At 46.2% G+C, this 8,519-nt stretch overlaps 1 long non-coding RNA gene across 1 annotated transcript; it reads left to right on the top strand.

Annotated features, from left to right (window-relative positions):
- The first annotated feature begins 6,921 nt into the window (after nucleotides 1–6,921).
- On the top strand, nucleotides 6,922–8,131 carry LOC307217210. The gene is made up of 2 exons (XR_013839435.1): nucleotides 6,922–7,013; nucleotides 7,727–8,131. It is a non-coding gene; the product is annotated as an uncharacterized lncRNA (long non-coding RNA).
- Nucleotides 8,132–8,519: the final 388 nt, after the last annotated feature.

Genomic DNA, 8,519 nt, shown 5'->3' with positions numbered 1-8,519 from the left:
CCACTTTAGCTAATGGGCCTCCCGCTGCCACAGCCGTGCGATTACTGTTCTCATCCTGAAGCAAAGTACTATTTCTGGGTTAGCGGAGTCTGTAACCTGAAGTATATGTAACCTGAAGCGTCTGTAACCCGAGATACCACTATATAGCACACCTTCTTCTTCTTCTTCTTCTTCTTCTTCTTCTTCTTCTTCTTCTTCTTCTTCTTCTTCTTCTTTTGATTTTTCAGATTAAAGTTTTACAATCACATATCCAATATACAGGGATGCGGGTGGCACTGTGGGTTAAACCACAGAGCCTAGGGCTTGCCAATTGGAAGGTCGGAGGTTCGAATCCCCGCGACAGGGTGAACTCCTGTTGCTCAGTCCCTGCTCTTGCCAGCCTAGCAGTTCGAAAGCACACCAGTGCAAGTAGATAAATAGGTACCCCTCCGGCAGGATGGTAAATGGTGTTTCCGTGCGCTGCCCTGGTTTGCCAGAAGTGGCTTAGTCATGCTGGCCACATGACCCAGAAGCTGTACGTCAGCTCCCTCGGCCAGTAAAGCGAGATGAGCGCCGCAACCCCAGAGTCATCCGTGACTGGACTTAACTGTCAGGGGTCCCTTTACCTTTTCATCCAACATGCAACATACAAACAAGATTCCAAAGAATCTCTTGGACTTCTCTCCTCCCCTTTGTGGGTCCCATCATTAGTCATTCCCTCCTGCATCTTTTATAATAATCCAAATCTTTTACATCTCCATTACGCCCAAAATTCACCATTAAACTACAAGTGTTATTCAATCCTACTAATGATTTTTTGCTGTCTGCAATGGTTTTTAAGATAAATTATATAAATTTTCCCCGTTCCTTATTAAAATTTTGGTCTCCCTGATTTCTGATTATTCCGGTCATTTTAGCCGTTTAGGCACAATCCATCAATTTAATCCGCCATTCTTCTCTGGTCAGGACTTTATCTTCCTTCCATCTATATCGGACACTTTCAAACAGAGGACTGACTTCCTGCTGTAGAGCCAGTACACCACAACTGGCGACTGGGAGTGGCCGCCAAGACCACATAACACTGGTCTTGAAAGACCTACATTGGCTCCCAGTACGTTTCCGAGCAAAATTCAAAGTGTTGGTGCTGACCTTTAAAGCCCTAAACAGCCTCCGCCCAGTATACCTGAAGGAGCGTCTCCACCCCCATCGTTCCGCCCGGACACTGAGGTCCAACTCCAAGGGCCTTCTGGCGGTTCCCTTCCTGCGAGAAGCCAAGTTACAGGGAATCAGGCAGAGGGCCTTCTCGGTGGTGGCGCCCACCCTGTGGATCATGCTCCCATCAAGGAGATAAACAACTACCAGACTTTTAGAAGACATCTGAAGGCAGCCCTGTTTAGGGTAGCTTTTAATGTTTAACAGACCACTGTATTTTAATACTTTGTTGGAAGCCACCCAGAGTGGCTGGAGAAACCCAGCCAGATGGGCGGGGTATAAATAAATTATTATTATTATTATTATTATTATTATTATTATTATTATTACCACCCCAAGAGCCTAGAGGTTGCCCATCGATCCAGGCAGCGATCTGAGTGGACACGCAGTCTTCCCCACTAGGGTGAGCTGTGCAGAATTTCTATTTAACATAATAGTAAAATAGGAGTATAACATCTAGATCAAGGGAAGTAATAGTGCCACTGTATTCTGCTCTGGTCAGACCTCACCTGGAGTACTGTGTCCAGTTCTGGGCACCACAGTTCAAGAAGGACACTGACAAACTGGAACGTGTCCAGAGGAGGGCAACCAAAATGGTCCAAGGCCTGGAAACGATGCCTTATGAGGAACGGCTAAGGGAGCTGGGCATGTTTAGCCTGGAGAAGAGGAGGTTAAGGGGTGATATGATAGCCATGTTCAAATATATAAAAGGATGTCACATAGAGGAGGGAGAAAGGTTGTTTTCTGCTGCTCCAGAGAAGCGGACACGGAGCAATGGCTCCAAACTACAAGAAAGAAGATTCCACCTAAACATTAGGAAGAACTTCCTGACAGTAAGAGCTGTTTGACAGTGGAATTTGCTGCCAAGGAGTGTGGTGGAGTCTCCTTCTTTGGAGGTCTTTAAGCAGAGGCTTGACAAGCATATGTCAGGAGTGCTCTGATGGTGTTTCCTGCTTGGCAGGGGGTTGGACTCGATGGCCCTTGTGGTCTCTTCCAACTCTATGATTCTATGATTCTAGGTTTCAGAGATGAGACGTTCCCAGCCCAGCCTGGAGATGCCTCATGCCTTCTGCATGCAAAGGACGTGCTCACGCCCTCTTTGTCACGATTTTCCAAATCAGCTGCTCTGCATATCAATTTCAAATGCAAAACGCCTGCAAATAAGCGCCCTCTTTCTCTGGGGTTTCCCCTGCAATCTACTTAGTGGGCTGTAATTAATGGGATTTGTGTAAACAGCTCCCTCTGCCCCTCGTCAGCCTGTTGGCAAATCATCTCCTCTCCTCAATTTTAATGGTATGAGAAAGGGAGGGGGGAAATCTCCTCCTCATAAGGATAGCCTGCTGCAGGATCAGGCCAGCATCCTGTTCTCACAGAGGGTAACCAGATGCCCCAGGGAAAATGGCAAGCAGGATTCAAGCACGAGAGCAACTCTCTCCACTTCTGCCGTTTCCAGCACATCAGGTCCTCCCTTAAAGAGGGCACGTGTTGCGGTGAGACCTGGCAACCAAACCCTGTGTTGTGGGTGGGTACGATTGGATAGCCACAACACCCTATTGGTAGGTCCCTCAATGCAGGGTTTAATCAGGCCAATGGGACGCAAGCTACACGGATCAAGGGACCTATATATGCCCATGCATGTGACCCGGAGCTTCTTCTTTCGGCACATGCATTTGGAACACCCTCCCATCTCTCCCTATATTTAGGGCTTTGCACTTGACCTTGCTATGCCGTTGTGTGCCGTCTGTCGTTGGGACAGGGGCACGGCAGGAATTTCCCTCACGTGGCTGATTGGCTGTTGCCATTTGGGTTTCGCCTGCCGCATAGCAAATCGTCACAACTTGTAAGGTTGCGGATAGGCTCTGGTTCAGGTGATAGGGATGGGAGAAAGCTCTCGCCATCCCTATGTGAAGGGCATTCCGTTAAAGGAATCCAGGGACTCGATGGTTTGGTCAACCCTTGAGAGGGGGTTGTGCCCGTGCCTGAGTCCAGGGGGACATCTGTGTTATGTACTGAAGTTCTCACCCTGGGCCAGCAGGGGGATACTGTAGATAGTTTTCACTCAGGTCCACATATGCAAATAAGGAATTGAAAGTGACGTTCAGTGATTGGATAGTTACAGAAAATTGTTACTGTTGCTTTGTAGTTGAGCTCTATATAAGCAGGCTGGCTAAACCCTTCAGCCCAGTTCTGTTCTGGGCCGTGAATAAACAAAAGCTGTCTGAAGAATTGCTGTGTCGTCTGATATGTTCACCCACAACTTAACAATCTGGGTGGTGGACATAGCCTGTTCCCGGCTTTCCGCCCATCTGGGTATTCACCCTAGGCTGACCTATGCTGGTGCCCTGGGTCAGCACTACCTGCAACGGTGCAGGGAGCTAGTCGAACCAGAACCAATGCAACCACTCACTTGCTGTAATCAATAAAGTTGTGGCCTAAATTCTGCCAAAAACAAAACCAAAATTTTGAGTCTTGTCTGAATTTATTTAAGGGGAAGGTTCTGCCCGGACGCTGAGGTCCAGCGCTGACATCCTTCTGGCGGTTCCCTCTCTGCAAGAAGTGAGGTTACAGGGAACCAGGCAGAGGGCCTTCTCGGTGGTGGCGCCCACCCTGTGGAACGCCCTCCCATCAGATGTCAAAGAGATAAACAACTACCTGACATTCAGAAGACATCTGAAGGCAGCCCTGTTCAGGGACGTTTTTAATGTGTGACATTTTAGTGTATTTTTGGTCTTTGTTGGAAGCCGCCCAGAGTGGCTGGGGAAACCCAGACAGATGGGCGGGATACAAATAAATAATAATAATAATAATAATAATAATAATAATAATAATAAGTCTGAACACACAACTGGAGAACCATCCTGGTTAGTATCCTTCAATACCCCTGGCCTCCATGAATTGATCCAATCTTAGGGGCCACTCAGATGCACCAGCAGGGCCACCACCACCAAGTCCTCATCTGCCAGAAAGCTAGTGTGGCATAGTGGTTAGAGGTTTGGGCTATGGCCTGGAAGACCAGGGTTCAAATCCACACTGAACCATGAAGCTCACCGGGTGACCTTGGGTGTCGGTCAATTGCTCTCAGTCCAACCTCCCTCACAGTGTTGTTGTGGCTATAAAATGGGGGAAAAGATGTATGAAAGCCCCCTCAAACTCCTCAGAGGAAAGATGGGATGCAAACAGAAGAAATAAATAATAATAATAATAATAATAATAATAATAATAATAATAATCTATTTGTAAACTGTTTTGAAGTTCGTCAACAATCAAGCAGTGTGTAATCTTTATGAAATAACTATTTCATGCCAAGGGTCAAAACACCGAGTGTCAAATCCGGGCTGTGTTACCGCAATTTGAAATCTGGACATATTGCAAGGTGGTTTTGAGAAACAGACTGAAAAGAGGAAGAAAACAGAACCTTGTTCTCAGCTCCTCTTGAGAAACAAGGACATAGGAACTGAAATCCCATTCTTGCACACCCTGGACTCTTCTAAGAACCGTTTTATGCAACAGGAGGGTTGGCTTAAAAATTGGGCAATTAAATGTTTGATTGAAGTATAAATTCAAACATCGCTAAACAGTTTTTAAGTTTGCTTATTGTTCTGTGAGCTTTGGAGAGCTTTCCTTCCATCCGCCTCAACTTCTCCTTCTCCTGCACCTTTCGCTGACATGTGCTAGCACTCTAGCGACACAAATGTAAAATTTTCTCAGAAATGCATCATTCCGAAACTGGGGTGGCTTCTCAAGGACCCTCGTATGCTCTGAAATTTTGCCCAGAGCAGAAGAACATTAAAAGAGACCCCTTTCCTTGAGCCATGGCTGCCTAGCCTCCTGCTTCCCAGAGTGGGCAACTGCTATTGGAAAAGCAAGACATCTTCAGTAAAGACCACAAGCTTAGCATGAGTCTGTTGGATATTCTCTCTGTGTGAGAGAGATGCATTTGTTCCAGAAACAGAGAAGAACAGAGAAGGAGTTTCAAGAAGCAGCAGAAGGCTGAGATTGTTATGTCTGTGCAAGGATGTTTTCTTTGGAAACTGTTCTTTTCTTGCGGTGAGAGAGAGTCTTAGACTCTTGTCAGACACTTAAGCATGCCTTGACGATGGCAGTGGTGAAAGTCTGTATATATTTGCTAACAATATGCTTTTCTGCCTGTCAAGTAAACCTCCACACTTGACTTTATGGGGTCCACGAGTGTTTATTGTCTACTGTGTGTACCTTCAACCCCGAAGATGTTTCCAAATAAGGAGAGATGTAACTCTGCTGAGTATGGATACTGGCACACATGCACAGCAAAAGTGATTGTTATGCACTGAGTTGAATAGGATCCAAAATGCAGCAGTCTGAATGGTCCTAGAACAATAGGATCCAGAATGCAGCAGTCTGATTGGTCCTTGAACCATAGGATCCAGAATGCAGCAGTCTGATTGGTCCTAGAACAATAGGATCCAGAATGCAGCAGTCTGATTGGTCCACAGGAGCCACCCAATCCAGCTCCAGGTGGAAGTGAATCCGCAACCTGATTGCCCTACAGGAGAATCCCAGAATTAGCCAATCACGTGGGGCCCATTGTGTAAATAATCTGTGGCGTAGCATGGGGGGTGCAAAGGGGGCCGGCCGCACCGGGCGCAACATCTGGGGGTTAGGGTTAGGGGGCGCAAATCGATGGGTTAGGGGCCGCAAATCCATGGGTTAGGGGGCACAAATTACTTGCCTTGCCCCGGGTGCTGACAACCCACGCTACGCCACTGTAAATAATGTATATAAAGCAGATGTTTTGGGAAAACTTCCATTCCTCACTACAATGAGCTGAATAAAGAGCATGAAATCCACACTCGACTCTGAGAATATTTCAGTGATACTGGAGCCAGTCCTTCTAAATTGTCCATCAGAAGTTGGTGGATTGATCCAACAGAGCCAACAGTGTGATGCAACAGCAGCAAAAGAAAACCGGCTGCATCAACAGTCTAACGCAGTCATGGCCAAACTTGGACCTCTAGCTGTTTTGGGACTACAGTTCCCATCATACCTGACCACTGGTACTCCTAGCTAGGGATGATGGGAGTTGTAGTCCCCAAACAGCTGGAGAGCCAAGTTTGGCCATGCCTGGTCTAATGCCTAGTGTCCAGATCAAGGGAAGAAGAGTCCTGCTCTATTCTGCCTTGGTCAAACCATGTCTGGAGTCCTGTGTCCAGTTCTGGGTGCCACAATTTGAGGAGGGCATTGGCAAGCTGGAACATGTGCAAAGGAGGGCAGCCAAGATGACCAAGGGCCTGGAAACCAAGCCTTATGAGGAACGGTTGAGGGAACAGGGAATGTTTAGCCTGGAAAAGAGGAGATATGAGAGCCAGCTTCAAATATCTCAAGGGCTAGTGTAATATGGTGCTGGAGGAGACTCTTGAGAGTCCCATGGACTGCAAGAAGATCAAACCCCTCCATTCTTAAGGAAATCAGCCCAGAGTGCTCACTGGAAGGACAGATCCTGAAGCTGAGGCTCCAAGACTTTGGCCATGAGAAGAGAAGACTCCCTGGAAAAGACCCTGATGTTGGGAAAGATGGAAGGCACAAGGAGAAGGGGACAACAGAGGATGAGATGGTTCGATGGTGTTCTCGAAGCTGCCAGCATGAGTTTGACCAAACTGCGGGAGGAACTGGAAGACAGGAGTGCCTGGCGTGCTCTGGTCCGTGGGGTCACGAAGAGTCGGACACGACTAAACGACTAAACAAGAACAACACAAAGACTGAAGGGGCTAACAGTACGTCTGGTATCACCATATTCTAGTCTTATGCCTTTCATTTTAAAATACATGTCAATACAGGGCTTCTTAGTAGTAGTAGTAGTAGTAGTAGTAATAATAATAATAATAATAATAATAATAATAATAATAATAATAATTTATTATTTATACCCCACCCATCTGGCTGGGTTTCCCCAGCCACTCTGGGCGGCTTCCAACAGAACACTAAAATACAATAACCTATTAAACATTAAAAGTTTCCCTAAACAGGGCTGCCTTCAGATGTCTTCTAAAAGTCTGGTAGTTGTTCTTCTCTTTGACATTTGGTAGGAGGGCGTTCCACAGGGTGGGTGCCACTACCGAGAAGGCCCTCTGCCTGGTTCCCTGTAACTTGGCTTCTCACAGTGAGGGAACCGCCAGAAGGCCCTCAGCACTGAACCTCAGTGTCGAGGCAGAGCGATGGGGGTGTAGAAGCTCCTTCAGGTCTACTGGGCGGAGGCCGTTTAGGGCTTTCAAGGTCAGCACCAACACTTTGAATTGTGCTCGGAAGCGTACTGGGAGCCAATGTAGGTCTTTCAAGACCAGTGTTATGTGGTCCCGGCAGCCACTCCCAGTCACCAGTCTAGCTGCCACATTCTGGATTAGTTGTAGTTTCCGGGTCACCTTCAAAGGTAGCCCCCATATAGAGGGTGTTGCAGTAATCCAAGTGGGAGATAACTAGAGCATGCACCACTCTGGCAAGACAGTCTGCAGGCAGGGAGGGTCTCAGTCTGCGTACCAGATGGAGCTGATAAACAGCTTAGATAAGTTTCCCTAGCCTTCTGGGGAATTTGTAGTGTGTTCCTATGGCCTTATGAATATATTTTTATGCCCAAAGATCATGTTTCTCCCTTGAACTTACAATTTTAATGAGACATACTAAATTCTGAGACAGAAAGCATGATCCAGAAGAGCCTAATTTTTACATAATTATTCTGCCACGTGTGAACATATTCTCAATACTCCAAAAGCATAAGGTGGAAAAGCTCCGGCAGATAATGTGAACTTATCATGTGGTTAACTTGTAAACTTAATCATTAACTGTGTATTGATACTGTGTAAAAAAAAAAAAAAAGACAAAGGGGGAGGGGTATTATTTCAAGTGAACTCTTTTATAACTATGTGTGTCTCAAATAAAATTACATAATTTAATGTTAAGTTTTTATGAACTATATACAGTGTGATAATATATATATATATCTCCCATGGAAGATAGAGCTAGCTGGTTTTCTTCTGCTCCAGAGGGTAGAATTCGAACTAATGGATTGACGTTACAATAAAAGAGATTCCGACTAAACATCAGGAAGCACTTTCTGAGCTATTCAACAGTGGAACAATCTCCCCCAGGAGGTGATGGACTCACCTTTCATTGGGGGTTTTTAAGCAGAGGTTGGAAGGCAATTTGTCAGGGGTTGGGCTAGATGACCTTTGAGGTTCCCTTTCAACTCTACAAATCAACGATTCTATGAATTATCATCTCCCATGTTGCTCTGCTTTCCACAGGGGCCCAACACCATCATGGCGGCTTCTTAACAGATTTCTTTACAGTGCCATGAA

The sequence above is a fragment of the Podarcis cretensis genome, assembly GCF_951804945.1.
Source record: "Podarcis cretensis genome assembly, chromosome: 5".
Classification (NCBI taxonomy): Eukaryota; Metazoa; Chordata; class Lepidosauria; order Squamata; family Lacertidae; genus Podarcis; species Podarcis cretensis.
Note: the sequence above shows the minus strand (reverse complement) of the source record. Positions and strands in the feature narration are given on the sequence as shown.